This window comes from Rattus norvegicus, chromosome 2, assembly GCF_036323735.1.
Source record: "Rattus norvegicus strain BN/NHsdMcwi chromosome 2, GRCr8, whole genome shotgun sequence".
Taxonomy (NCBI): domain Eukaryota; kingdom Metazoa; phylum Chordata; class Mammalia; order Rodentia; family Muridae; genus Rattus; species Rattus norvegicus.
Genome location: NC_086020.1, coordinates 100,518,446 through 100,531,547, shown reverse-complemented (window position 1 = coordinate 100,531,547; position 13,102 = coordinate 100,518,446). Strand labels below are relative to the sequence as shown.

Below are 13,102 nucleotides of genomic sequence, written 5' to 3'. Positions count from 1 at the left end.
CTGATCTGATTTTAAGTCTTGCTTGGGGCAGTGCAGAAGTTAGACAAGAAATGTGCCAGTAACTGAATGAATGAGAGAAAAACCACAAGCCATAAATGGATTGTTGTGAGAACCTACCAGCTCTAGGACAGTATATTGAGCGTCTCTGGCACCTAGAGAGTGTCTGGCACATAGTAAAACCTTAGGAAAGTTACTGCTCAATTGGATGGACAAATGGATAACGGATAAGTAAATTAACAAATGACTGGAGAGAAAAAGCAGACAAGAAATCTAGATAAGAGAATGTAAGAAATTAGTATTAACTGTCAGAGGTTAGCACAATCAGTGAAAATTCATCTCTGTACGTCTCAATTGTGAACATGTGGTCTAATTTGTGATTTCAAGGTTCCTCGTGTTCACTTGGTTTCAAAAGCACTTGTCTGTCTGATCACTGATATAAAGCCCCTACTCTCCCCTTCGACATCAGATATATAAACTATATATGCCCTTCAGAGCTATAAACAGAGACTCCTCACCAGAGCTCAGAGCAATAGATTACAGAAAAACAACATTATTGTCCTATCCTTCTACTTGAGGCAAACTTTAAGTGAGCAAGTAATGTCTGAACTAGGCATGTGGTTTGGACACAATTCTGATGGCTAAAAATAAGTGAAGGTGCTTAAAATACCCATTGAAGTTAGAGAAAAAAGTTGAGTCATACTTCCAATGATATAAAAATTAGGCATTTTGGCATCTGAAAATGTAAAGTGACTCAAGAGTGCTGGGAAGAAAAGCTCCCAAGTGCCTTAGCCTATCTCCAGCTCAGATGCTATGAAGATGAGGAACCAATGAGCTGCTCCTTCCCAGCAGTAGTTTTGTCCATCTTACTCATTGCACAGCTGTGTTCCACCTGACCTATTCCTAGTTACCTAGTACTAATGCTCAGGAGTCTTTTGCCCTGTGCCTCAAACAGAAAGGGCCAACAGGGCAGGGAAAAAAATTATTCTCCTAACACTGGACAGGAACCTTCTAAGCACATGTTCTCAGAGCCAACTTCCCATACGTTTGCTCGGCTTCCTATTTATTTTCTTTTTGGCTTTTTTCCTTCAGATAATCCATTTAAATTGTCTTAGGCCAAACAGGGGAAAAATATACCCTCTGTTTTATCATGGCAGCCAGTAATAAAGACAACATATGGAGGAAGAGACAGAGAGCCTAAAGATCACATGTGATGCTTTCATAGGCTATCCTAAGTAGTAATGCCCTTACTTCTGCCCAGAAGCTATTTCCCACAGCCTAGTTTGATCATTTCAGAACAGGAGAAACAATAACACTATGCTCAAGATCAATAACAGTAATAATAACAAGAAAAATGAAAGAAAACTAGACAGTTTTGGCCATTCAAAATATTGAAGAATAGCAATGATCTAACTAACATACCCAACATATAGTTAATACAATCTTCCTATCAAATATTGTGAAAAGAAGTTTAAACTTATTGCTTTAGTAATCATTAATTATCTCAAAAGAGATATGGTGTGGGGAAACACTACTAATTGAGGTCACAGTCTAAAGTGACTGGATAGTTCCCTGAGCACTGTGCAAAATGGAGGACTCCTTTTACCAGCAGGGTTTCCTCTTCTCTGACCTTGTCTGGAGAGCCTGACTCTCCACACCTTCTACCTGGAGAAGGTAGAGTAGTTCTTGGCAGATATACAAATTCAACTTTCTTTTTTTCAGTAATAACCCATCAAGCAAGTACTTGGGATTCCTGAAATGCTTCTCCATACAAATGAAGCATTCATAGTACTTTACACTCTAGCTTTTCATTTACCCTGAAAACTCTTTCTCACTCTTGAAGGTCTTTTCCATATCTAGTCCTTTTCCATCATTAATAAAATTTATGCATATAATCACATTGTGACTAAAGGCATGCACACAAGCTAAGATCATCTAAGAGAGCCATTTCAATGAAGATTGTCAGAGAAGGCCTGAGTCTGAACAAGCTGTAACATTAAGATTCCCAGAGAACAAACCAGAGTCCTGTAGATCCTACCTATTCTAAACTCTGCTTCATCCTTTTCCAGCCTTGTATGCAATCTTGTCTGGACACCATAAGATATAGGAAACAGGGAACATGGAATCACACATGTCCCCTGACATGCATACCACAAATTAGGTCATTATTGATATCCAATAAAGGTAGAGTACGAAACCAAGGAGTAACTTCATCAAAATAGAACCTGACTAAGACTGGACCCCAGATCGTGTTTCTGGAGCAATGTGTTTCAGTGCTTTCATGAACTTTGTTGTCCTCAGCTACCCGCCCTCTGGACATTCATTAGGCGGTTTCTGCTGCAGCCTCAGGACAATAATGTTATTCGCATCTTAGGCGGTCTCTACCTGTCTTGTCTTTCCAACGTAACTGAATTGACTAATCCTTTCTTCACACATTAAAATGGATTTTTACTACTAGCAGCCCCTCTCTAAGTCTGTTCAGCGATGATTGAAAGCTTCTGTGATCTGTTCTAAATTGTGGGGTAGGTATAATGCAGACATAAATGTAGCTTATTAATTAATTTTGGTGTTGGGGAATAGCTTCTGAGCTGATGGGCAGCCACAGACATCATTCTCCATTGTGCACATACAGCCTCCTCCTTCTCGGCCATCTGCAGAGATTACAGGTGTGCTCTGCATGATCTGACTTTCAAGGTTATCTCTCTCTCCCTATCTCTCTCCCTCTCCCTTTCCCTCTCCCTATCTCCATCTCCCTCTAGATCACTTATGCCTAATTATCATTTTCTCTCTCCCTTTCTTCCTGTTTTCCCACAAACAAGACCAAAACTTCCCAACAAAAGCTGCAGTATTTTTTCATCCTCCAAATGCCCTAAGCTTACATATGTGGATTACATCACCATGTACATGAAAAATAACAGAGAAGGTAATAGGATGATATTAACTCTAACTACTGTGACCTGGGTTCTCTAGAATGGTTCTTAAGTGTTGCACTGGGATGGAACTGAAGCTAAATAAAAGACATTAGAGACAAAGGGGGGAAAATGGTTGGTTGCAGCTTTTGAACTAATTCCCAGATTCCCATCATCCTCCAAATAAAGACAGTGCAGCCTGAGGCCATGTGATTTCAAACCAGCTAAGTGAGCCTGAAGCATCCTTCACAGAGCACTGAAATTCACAGCAGGCTCCAGAGAGCCTTTTAATAGATTCAAGTTTTAGACTCAAATGCAAAGGTGAACTCACAGAGGTTTCACTAAACCTGAAGCTGTTAAACAGGCAAGAACAAAAGCTCACCCAGAGCCTCTTTCAAGCTGCTCTCAGCTGCAGTACAGCCCCCCACCCCCACCCCAACACATACACACACACACACACACACACACACACAGAGACATGCTTTTCGAAGGGCAGACAAGGCTTCTCTGTTAAAACTCAGGCAGGATTTTTGGAGGTCTTGTGTTGTGAGAAAACACAAGTCCCATATAGTACATTTTTGGTGATTATCTTTACACCATTAACAAGGAAAGTTGTCTGTGATGTTGTGTCTGAATTGTGTATGGTTGTTTGTAGGATGAGAGCATCATAACTGTTTTAAGAGGACAAAGCTATAGCAATGAGGGCAGCTCGGGCATGATGTGCTGAACAGAGGAAACCATGAGGAAAGCAACCCTCCGGAATCTAGCTTATTTCTGCAAATTAGCCTTTGTGCACAGAAACCTCTGCAGTGTGAATATCTCTAATTAATGTCTCAATTGCAAACTGCTTTAAAATTTAAAGGATTTTGAGACCACATGACAACACAACTGAAAACTTTCACAGTTCAGTTCATGTGAAATGCTGCAAGCAAATCTAAGGTATACAACAAATTTCTAATCAAAGTATATAGTACTTTTATGGTATAAAATATAATATATATAACATGTATAAAATTACCTTCTGGCTAGGTGCATATGGTTGCATAAACCATATAAATAATTTTACGTTTCGACTTCAGTCTCGTTATATATAGAAAATTTCAAAATCTGAAAACATTAAAAATCTGAGATACTTATTCTCCGTGCAATTTTGATAAACATTCCTCACCCAGTATCTTAAAGAGACTGAAAAGGTTTTAATAAGAGACTCAGAAATACAATATACAATCGCAAATGGACCTCTGACTGAAGATGAGTTCTATTCTCTGCACAACAGAGGAAGGCGGTCTTCTCAGGACATCAGAGGAACAGAGGCAGTGTAAATAAACAATCAGAATCAGCTCTGCCCATCACTACCTGAGTGGTCTTAGGCAAGTCACTTTACCTATGGTCACAATCTGTTAAATGCTAATAATTATATAATTACCATTTTATGAAATCATTTTATGTATGTATCACATACATGCCACTTCCTAACCAATGAAATTAGCAGCTAAGATTTAAGGAAAAGTAGTATAACATAACATTGACTGGCCTGACATGAAACTGTAATGGCAGCAGTCTGAGGACCATAGGAAGGAGATACACTGATTAAGATTTCTATCTTGTCAAGCTGCAAACAGATTTCTTGAATTAGTGACTAGGTCTTGCTTAACTCCACATTGCTCATGCTTAGAATATAATACAAATACTAAGCGCACAGAGAAATAGCCAGACACCTAAGTGAATGATTGATATCACCATCTTATAAATCATCCACGATTTTTAAATAAGATTGCTTAGCCTCCCCTCTTCCAGTCTATACCGTAAAAAGATGGGGAATGTTCGCTCATCTACTATAAAAGTAAAGCAAGTCTAGTAGAAACAACCAAATATACCTTGTATTCTGAGCCTTTTTTCACAAATTCTCTGGACTTTAAAATTGACATAAAATAAAAGTAACTGCCAATTTGGAGAAATTCAATTGTCTGACAAGCCAATAATACATTTTAAAAATAAATTATGAAAAAGCATAGCCGATTAATTAGTATCTATGTGTCTAGTCTTCTCTCCCCACCTGCTAAGCTCACAAGCATGTTAAGTTCCTTTTTCCACTGTAATCTTGAGCTTAGGATGTACTTAACAGAGCTGAGATGTAAATAGGTTGCCTTCGTTGGGGCTCCTCCTCTGCAGTAGAATACCACCAGAGAGTTGCTGCAGACAGAAAGCTGCAATGCAGTATTTTCCTCTGCAACTTTGAAGCTGCATTAAAGACTGCAGATGTATAGTATATGCAATTTAAATGGCAGAACTGTTATGGTTTCCAAGCTGGCCAATCATAACAATATTATGCTGAACTAAATTATTTTAGGTTGTCTTGAAAACTACATAGCTTTTTCCTAGGGGGGGAAATCGCCTGATAATAACTGGAAACAGTTGGTATCATTTTGAGAAACAAAGCTATAGTTAATTACAGACAACAATGTTTCTGAACCTTTCAGATGCCAGGAAGAAAACTGATAAAGCATCAGTATAGAATGCAGAATAAAACAATGGAAAATTCCAAGCTTCTTTCCCTCCCAGAGGTCATTGGACCTATTCCTATTTATGCTAAACATGGGAGTTCTGATTTCTTACTGAGGACTTGTGTTCTGCTCTTCAATGCTACCCAGGAATACCCTCCTCCTCCTGAACATTGTGGATTCCAGGTTCTCAACCACTGCCATCCACACCAGCTAGTTCCTGTTTTTTCTGTCTTGCCTATACTCTCCTGTGTATGCTGTTAAAAATTCTCTGATTTCAATATAATAAAAATATGTTAATATCACTTAGTAGAATATACCTCAGCTCCCATCTCCAAAATCCTGTTTTCAGAAATCAGAGGACGGTAAAGTGAAGGACAACCTCTGGGACATCAAAGCTCAGTTCCATCAGTTACTATGGAAATGCTAGAGGAATAAAATACAGTGTTCTCTATCCACTTGCTTTCATTTATTGGATTGTTATGATCTTCTCTAAAGATGGAGTCTGCACTTTGGAAGATAGATATATATTTGAGAGGACACTAACCTTTCTAACCCCTCAATGTAATAAGCAACCAAAAAATGTGAACCTAACTTTATAAATATGGAAAGAAGTACTAACAGGTTTAGAAACATAACACTTCAAATTAATACAGAAAATGTGTGTGCTCCATTAACATTTATTTTTTATTTTTCTATTCTTTTTCTTCTTGCGTCCCATTGTTTTGTTTCTCCATTATTTCCTCTTTAGAACTCTTACAATCATCTGAATATGATGTCATATTCTACTTGTATTTACACAATGTTTCTTGCTTTTTTACTTTGCTTGGTATGCATGTATATAAACGTATATAAATTTTTGTAAGAACTCTAATTTACCAGCATCTGCTCATTTTCAGACATATTTCAATTTTAACCAAAGCAAGAAAAATTTCAAATTTCTTCCAGGAATAATCAGTCTTGTATTTCTTCCTTTATTTTTAATTTTATTTCCCTCTTCTGTCATCTCACTTCTCTAATCCAGGTCTAGGAAAATATCATTTGGTTGTTAATATCATTTTGCACTCAGGAATAAAATGGTGAATTTTTAATTAATCTGTATTTTTCCTCAAAACAGCTAAGACTGCTTCCTTCCTGAATGCTAATGACTTCTCTTTCTATGCTAGTATCTGGAAAGGATTTTTTACAGAAGTCAAATCATTTCCTAAGTAAGCTTTCTGTAAGTAAGCAAGTCATTTTTCGTAGAGTGTTTCAATGACCATTCAAGCATCATACCTGAATTAATTCACAGTTAATGTGTGAGAGCAGTCACACATAAATGTGAGAGACAATACAGCCCTTTGACCCATGTATCCATGAATGTAGCTGTTGCTTAATCTAACTAGGCTATAATAATATTGGCAAGTTTGTAGAGTATTTATGGGCAAGTTAATAGCTGTCTGAAATGGTCACATGTCCTCTTCCTGCCCCTTACTTCTTTTAGCCTATGAGTATGAGGCAAAAGACAAGATATTTTTCATCTTATTCTTATTTCATTACATCCACACTTTTTGCAGTACTGAAACTGCAGTAGAATTCTGACTGCAGCAGAATTCTACTGCAGTAGCAGCTATAGTACACACACAGTGCTGATGAGCCCTCTGCAGGAATCCTGACACATGCAGTATTGACCATAGAGTCAAAAGAAACCAAGTATTGCAATTCCTTACTATCTAAATATCTTTAGGTTAGTACCAACACTCTCTCATCAGCTCTTCAGAGTCCTGATGCCATGCTCTGCCCTTTGAATGTCTACAGCTGGCAGATATCTAGGAGTACTGCTTGCATCCATAATTATCCAAAGAAGCCAGATGTTGCACAGTTTTCTCTCAAATAGAGTTCATGTGTGTTGTCCAATAAGTCAGGACTATAACTGCATGCCCCTTTATCTCATCAATATTCACATTTAACTTCCTTGTGTAAGTTTCCCGAAGAGTGCTTTTGTAGTTGGCAAATTTATTGCAGGTTTAATATGTCCTGATTCATTTCTCAGTTCTTCACATTAAGATATTTCTGTCTCTCTTTTTCATGTATATAGTGCATGTTTATTGTATACAATTACATGTATATTGTGTACAAGTAAATACATATAGAAGCACACACACACACACAAGAATGTTCAGGTGTGTGAAGGCACAAGGCTTCCCTCTAGTTCTGTTGTTAAGAAGCTACCTAGCTTGTTTTTTAGACAGTGTCTCTAAAACCTGAGGCTAACCCATTAGGTTAGGCTGCTAATCATTGATCAGCAAGCACCTTCTATCTCCTCTTCCACCATATTGGGTTTATAGGTACATGTCAGTAAGCAGGGCCTTTTACACAGTTGCTAAGGATCAAGCTCAGGTTTTCACATTTGCATCTTAAGCATTTTAACAACAAAAATATCTCCTCAGCTCTGTTTTGCTTTCTTTACTCATCCAGGATCTGTGGTTAATCAAAAACGGTCGGCTGAAGGAAAATGGTCCAAAGGATTTCTTCCAAATCAGAAACCCTAAATGGCAAAAGGAAACAGAATTAAGAAATTGAATATGAATATTTTCCCTTCTTGATAAAGAAATCTAAGGAGAAGCAAAATAGAAGCATCCAGAAAACCAGGTGAGGTCAACAAAACCATCAAGTATATATACATCAAGTATAAAACATCAGCATATATATTTGAGGGCTTGGAGGGATCCCTACAGTCAACCCTGCACAGAAACAACATCAGAACACTAGATAGGGGCCAATGGCTCTGTGAGTAGGGGTCAGGAATGCGTTCCCAAACCCATTGGGTTCCTACAAAGCCATAAGCCTCCACTTGTACTAACAGTACCTTGGGGACTATATGCTTGCAAAAGCAGTGTTGAGGAAAGAGCAGAGATAAATGATCACCATAAAATAGTTTTGGTAAGTGACAACTTTTAACCACGAAAAAAAGCTGGAAGCATAGTCTTCAGGTGAGAATACCAACATAGAAAGGTGTACAGCACTAAGCTAGCCCAAAGAGTGCAAAAGATTCTGACAGTCTCCTATTTTTTCACAGATGCATCATGATTAGGCCCCAGAAGCCACCTCAAAGAAAGGACAGAAGGAGATAAAAACATAAAGACTAATCATCTGCCCTATAAATTCAGCTGTACAAATATACCACATATGCAAAAAGACTGTGGATTATCATCAATCAACAAGTTCGTTGAAAGGAATGATATGGGGTAGGTGATCTTTTAAAAATGTATTTATTTAAGGAATAAATAAAATTAAAATTGGGAAATCCTAATTTTGTATAGAGACAGCAGGAAATAAACCTTGCTCAAGAATATAGACACATTATAGATTCATTATTGCAAAAATTCACATTTAATCAAATGTCCAATAAAAGAAAGATAAGTGCATCAGTCAGACACAGAAGTACATGACCAAAATCTGTACCTAAGAGGCTATGAAAGGGAAGCAACATGTGTAAGACAATATATCAAAAATAAAATAACTTCCTTCTGGTTGCTGCCCTCACGGAGAGCTGAAACCTGGCTCTGAGAAGGGACTCCAGGCCTGACACCAGAGGTAAGACCAACTTTTCTGCTCCAAGTGACATATCCGCTGGACTCAAGACACACACCCACAGGAACACCTGAAGACCAGTAGACATGAACAACTGCACTCCTGAAGGCCGAAGACTCTGTTCCAATAACTAGTTCAAAGAGAACAGGAAAACAGATCTACAGCACTCCTGCCACACAGGCCTATAGGATGGTCTAACATCTCTCAGAAATAGCAGAACAAGGTAACACCAGAGACAACGTGATGACAAGAGGCAAGCACAGGAACTGAAGCAAAAGAAAGGAAGACTACATGGTATCATCAGAGCCCAATTTTCCCACCAAAGCAAACACTGAATATCCAAACACACCAGAAAAGCAAGATCTAGATCTAAAATCACATTTGATCATTATGAAAGAGGACTTCAAGAAAGGCATAAAGAACTCCCCTAGAGAAATACATGACAACACAAATGAACAAGCAGAAGCCTATAGAGAAGAAATGCAAAAATCTCTAAAGAATTGCAGGAAAACACAATCAAACAGGTGAAGTGATTGAAAATGGAAATAGAAGCAATAAAGAAAGCACAAAGGGAGAAAGCCCCAGATATGGAAAACCAAAGGAAAAGACAAGGAGCCATAGATATAAGTATCACCAACAGAATGCAAGAGATAGAAGAGAAAATCTCAGGAGCAGATGATTCCATAGAAATCATCGACACATCTGTCAAAGATAATGTAAAATGGAAAAAGCTACTGGCCCAAAACATACAGGAAATCCAGGACACAGTGAGAATATCAAACCTAAGGATAATAGGTATAGAAGAGAGTGAAGACTCCCAACTCAAAGGACCAGTAAATATCTTCAACAAAATCATAGAAGAAAACTTCCCTAACCTAAAGAAACAGATGCCAATAAACATACAAGAAGCCAACATAACTCCATGTAGACTGGACCAGAAAAGAAACTCCTCCCGTCACATAATAGTCAAAACACCAAATGCACAATAGAAACAAAGAATATTAAAAGCAGTAAGGGAAAAAGGTCAAGTAACATATAAAGGCAGACCTAGCAGAATTACACCAGACTTCTAACCAGAGACTATGATAGCCAAAAGATCCTGGACAGATGTCATACAGGCCCTAAGAGAACACAAATGCCAGCCCAGGTTACTGTGTCCAGCAAAACTCTCAATTAACATAGATGGAGAAGCCAAGATATTCCATGACAAAACCAAATTTACACAATATCTTTCTACAAATCCAGTCCTACAAAGGATAATAAAGGGTAAAGCCCAACACAAGGAGGCAAGCTACACCCTAGACAAAGCAAGACACTAATCGGTTTTACAACAAAACAAAAAGAAGACAAGCACACACACATAATTTCACATACAAAATCGAATATGACAGAAAGCAACAACCACTGTTCCTTAATATCTCTCAACATCAGTGGACTCAATTCCCCAATAAAAAGACACAGATTAACCAACTGGATACGCAATGAGGAAGCAACATTTTTCTGCCTACAAGAAACACACCTCACAGACAAAGACAGACACTACTTCAGGGTAAAAGGCTGGAAAACAACTGTCCAAGCCAATGGTCTGAAGAAGGAAGCTGAAGTAACCATTCTAATATCAAATAAAATCAATTTTCAACCAAAAGTCATCAAAAAGTTTAAGGAAGTACACTTCATATTCATCAAAGAAAAATCCACCAAGATGAACTCTCAATCCTAAATATCTATGCTCCAAATAAAAGGGCACCTACATACATAAAAGAAACCTTACTAAAGCTAAGAGCACACATTGCACCTCACACAATAATAGTAGAAGATTTGAACACCCCACTGTCATCAATGGAGAGATCATGGAAACAGATATTAAACAGAGACATATATAGACTAAAATAAGTCATGAACCAAATGGATTTAACAGATTTTTATAGAACATTATATCTGAAAACAAAAGGATGTAACTTCTTCTTATCACCTCATGGTACTTTTTCCAAAATTGACCATATAATCGGTCTTAAAACAGGACTCAACAGATACAGAAAGATAGAAATAATCGAATGCGTTTTCTCCTAGCTGCCTTCAGATGAAGATGTAGATCTCTCAGCTCCTCCTGCACCACGCCTGCCTGGATGCTCCCATGTTCCTGCCTTGATGATAATGGACTGAACCTTTGAACCTGTAAGCCAGCCCCAATTAAATATTGTTCTTACAAGAGTTTTCTTAGTCATGGTGTCTGTTCACAGCAATAAAATCCTAAGACAGAAGTTGGTTCTGGGTCGGGTATTGCTATGATAGGCCTGACCATGCTTTTGTTTGGAATAATGTGGATTCGGGGATTTTGGATTTGGAAAGCAGCAGAATGTTTTAAGTGGGGCTTAGTAGGCCATCCTAGTAGAAATATGGACGGCTTTGTTTGCTAAGGGTGATATGAAATGTGGAAGCCTGGCTCTAGAGGTTTCAGAAAAGAAGAATTTTAATATGTGCCAAGAGACAGTTCTTGTGATATTTTGATGAAGAATGTAGCTGCTTTTTGCCCTTGTCTGAAGAGTCTACCTGAGGCTGAGGTAAAGAGATTTATATTAATTGTATTGACAAAGGGAGTCTCAAAAAGACCCGGCAGAGACTTTGTTCTCTGGTTAAGGCTCATGAAGAGCATTTTGAAAGAGTATAGCAAGGTAAGAAAGGAAAAATACAAAATATATAGTTTGAATATTAAAGGGGCACCAGGAAGTAAAATGGAAATGAATCCTGTGTTCAAGGATATTAAATTGAATTAAGGGAGTGGTGACCTTGGGGCAAGATCCCACCCAGCTAAGTTTAGATGGAGACACTGTAGTACAGCCTTGCAAAGGCAAGCAGATCTCTGAGTTCAAGGCCAGTCTGGGACAGAGCAGGTTCTAGGTGAAGAAAAACTTAAATCCAGGCATGGTGATACATGCTTTTAATCCAGCATTCAGAAGACAGAGCCATGCAGATCACTGAGTTCAAGGTCAATCCACAGAGCAAGTTCCAGGACAGCCAAGCGTAGGCAATGAGAGACTTGGAAAACAGAAAGCTGGTAATAGAATAAGAGGGGCCATGTTCCAGCTCCTGCAAGATGCAGAACTCAGCAGCTTCACCATGTAGTTCTGACTTTAGAGTCAAAAATAGAAGGGACTGCAGTTGGTGCTGGTCAGCTGGAGCTAAGAACTTAGCGATGATTAAGAAGAGAGCAGCATCACTGAGGTGAAATTGAAAGACCCCAGCTTAGCAGCAGTAACGCCATTTTGCAAGGCTGTACTTAAGATGACTGGTTCAGGGAAAGGTTAGAACACTGAGTACACAGCGGCTGCCAAGCAAGATATGTTTGGTTGAAGGCCTGGCAACAGGACGACTTCGGTTGAGCACCTGACAATGAAAAAAAGCCCCAGGAGAGGTTCCACACCCTGGTGGGGGGCCGAGTCAGTCGTTATGTTCCAAGAAGGTAGCTAAGAAACTTGCCCCCGGGCTGAACCCTTGGGGGGCCGAGTCAGCCGTTATGTTTCTGGAAGGTAGCTAGGAAACTTGCCCCCGGGCTAAACCCTTGCCATATTAGAATCCACCAATTATATCCCTGTAACCATGCATCTGCTTCTGTATGCTTGCTTCTGCTCCCCAAAATCCTATAAAAGCCCATCCTTGGTTCCGTGGGGCGCGCCAGTCCCCCGAGTGACTGAAGCGCCCGCAGGTGCCTGTGCCTGTGTATCCCGACAATAAACCAAATCCTCTTGCTGATTGCATCCTGTGGTGTCTCGGTCTGGTCTTTGGAGTTGGAGGGTCTCCATCCCGAGGGAAAGTTCTCCCTGAGAGCTTTTCAAAATCACCTGAGAAGTGTTTTCTGAGAGCACAAAGACACTGTGTTCCAGAAATACCCAACATTGTACCTTGTGCTGTAGCTGGACTTGGTAATGTGTAGGAATTACCAAGGTGGTACTGGTTTTGAAGGTATGAAGGGTTCACAGAGAGCAGCTGAGTCTTGACACTGTGAGAGGTCAGGAGATGCCACTGGTGAAGGTGCAGCCAAGTTGATGGCCAGGACTGAAGGGGTCATGCAAAGAAATTGAGGCTTAGCAAAACTGAAGAGAGCCCATGAGAGACTATTGGTGA

General features: G+C 39.1%; 1 long non-coding RNA gene across 1 annotated transcript in view; it reads left to right on the top strand.

The window, feature by feature from the left end:
- LOC134485887 (uncharacterized) overlaps window positions 1–12,735 on the top strand; it is a 157,964-nt gene extending 145,229 nt beyond the window's left edge. The window contains exon 2 of the long non-coding RNA XR_010064188.1: window positions 12,393–12,735. This is a non-coding gene — a long non-coding RNA (uncharacterized LOC134485887). The remainder of the gene's footprint in view (window positions 1–12,392) is intronic.
- Window positions 12,736–13,102: the final 367 nt, after the last annotated feature.